At 34.3% G+C, this 2,358-nt stretch overlaps 1 long non-coding RNA gene across 1 annotated transcript; it reads right to left on the bottom strand.

Moving 5' to 3' along the window:
• Window positions 1-566: 566 nt before the first annotated feature.
• Window positions 567-1,917, bottom strand: LOC140536968 (uncharacterized). Its single transcript, XR_011977634.1, has 3 exons — window positions 1,901-1,917; window positions 1,587-1,708; window positions 567-893 (listed from the first exon to the last, which is right to left on the bottom strand). It is a non-coding gene; the product is annotated as an uncharacterized lncRNA (long non-coding RNA).
• Between the last annotated feature and the right edge of the window lie 441 nt (window positions 1,918-2,358).

Here is a 2,358-nt window from a genome sequence, read left to right as displayed (position 1 = left end):
TCATTTTATTTGCTTAACTTGTGCATAATGAGTATTTACTTATATTCCACTCACAAATTCTTAATATTAATAATTATTAAAAGTACATTGCTCTTTAAAAGGGTTTAATTGCATTATCATGCCATTATATTATCATTATATCTGTCACATACATTTGCCTTAAAATAACTTATTATTTTACTATTGCAATAATCTTTGGGCCAGTATATAGTACAATACATTACAGCAATCGTGACAGGCCTAGCCATGTATTAATAGGGCTGCTCTGCATACAATAAACTGAAAAAATATTCCATAAAATACAATAAAATAAAATATAGTATTAAACAAAATATGTTAAGCATGTTTAGTTAAGCCCTTAATGCTTAGTAATGTGTACCTGTGCAGTAACAATTCTGTGTACAATGGCCTGTACCATGGCAACAATAATAAAAAAAAAAACTGGCATATTTTCTGAACATATTTGTGACTCTCCAACAGAACAATGTTTGGAACTTGGAATTTAAAGAGGTGGTAATGCAATCTAGAAAGAAAAAAAAAAAAAAAAAAAAAAAAACTTACCACAACAGCAGGTTTATCTAACAGAGCATAGAAAGGTGATGCTTCAACAGGAATTTACAACAGGCAGAACCTACAAAAGTCCCATCAAAAGGGAGTGTATCATTCGCCAATTACACCCTCCCTAGCAGATCATTTTTTAGATTTAGCAGCCTGGGTGTTAGTGGTTTAAAGTCATCCAAGCCCATAATGACTTTCTGAATTTCTAAAATTTCTGTTATATTTCTCTCTGCTCTAAATTTGCTTTACAAAATTAGCACTTAATTAACTCATATTATACTTACCTATGCAGTTATGTTTTAGGGGCTGGACACGTTCATCTTTAGTGTACCCTCCTGTTCATGCACACACAAATACAAATCTCTTTGACAATGCAACAAATGTATCAATGTGTACACAGTAGTCAATGCCAGAGAATAATGATTTTGTTTGTAATGATAAAAAAAAATCAAAAGCACCAATGAATTGCATTTACATCTACGTTATCTGCTCTTATCATTAAATCCTTAAACATGCAAAATAACAAAACATTTCAGAAGCTAACTACATCGACATTAGGCAATTTTAAATGAACACACAGCAAAAACAATTAAAGTTTAGACTCTGCTTTCATGGCCTTTCCACTATCAATCTCTAGCTAAACCTCTCTATTTCACTGCATTTTCTGTTGTCAGTGCAGGAATATCAAACTCACTCAAACTAAATGTGAATATGGGAAATACAAGTTTAAACACACTGTAAAGTACCAAGAAAATAACTATAGTTTAACCAAGTTTAGACATTAACAACTATTATGGGTATTTAGATGTAAAATAACGTTACCTAATTAGCCTAACTTAACTTTCTTCTTTAACGTTGGCTAGCTAGCTAGTTAACTAACCTAGGTTAGGTACTAGCTTAGCTTAGCTTAGCAAGTTAGCTGTTCCCCATTACGACAAGCCAAGTTACAGGCAAAGTAAACGGACAAACTACCAGTTTTATTTACCTCAAAAACGAACTACAATTAAACTATTTTTAAATATACTCACCAAATTACACTTCCAAGCATGAGAGCAGCAGCCACAGTAAGGAGAATGAAGACCGCTGGGACTTGTGTTGCACTATGAGAGTTCAGCAGGTCAGCAGCGCTCGCTCTCTCTCCCTCCAGGTGCTGTTAACGAGGCGCGCGAGATGGAGTTCAAAAAACGTGCGCGCACTTCAAAATAGCTCCCCTTAATAAAAAAAACATCACTTGCCGCAAATTATGCCAGTGTTTAGAACAAAAACATGTACTTATCCAGAGAAAGAGAGTAAATTAACTGTTTCTTTTTTAAAAACTGCTAATAAACTTATTTTCCCTCACCAACCGCACTGTCCGCCATGTTTGTTCAGAAATCCCAGTATGCTAATTAGACGGCTATAACCAATGGGCATGCAGGAGCGCATTGCGTCAGACGCTCCGTAAATATTAAATGAAAAACAATGAGTTTAGTGATTGTCTTTACTTGAACACATTGAGCTTGTTGAGATTAAAACTTGAATATCGTTCTATGAACTTGAATGTTTTAAGCTGTTTGAACTGTTTTGCAGTTTTGCTTACAAATAGAATAATTTTAATTAGTTCACCACACTGTCAGGGAATACAGTGTGTGAAAAGACTTTGCGCACAGGTTCTACAGCGGTTGAAACATTTTTAACAATAAAAGCAAAACATTTTCATTAAAGGTATAGAGAACGGACATGATATTTTCAGCCCAGATTGAACAAATGCGTTCATTTGTCCTTTTGGCGCTCCTTACACTGCAAAAACACTTTCTACAC

This window comes from Salminus brasiliensis, chromosome 16, assembly GCF_030463535.1.
Source record: "Salminus brasiliensis chromosome 16, fSalBra1.hap2, whole genome shotgun sequence".
Taxonomy (NCBI): Eukaryota; Metazoa; Chordata; class Actinopteri; order Characiformes; family Bryconidae; genus Salminus; species Salminus brasiliensis.
Note: the sequence above shows the minus strand (reverse complement) of the source record. Positions and strands in the feature narration are given on the sequence as shown.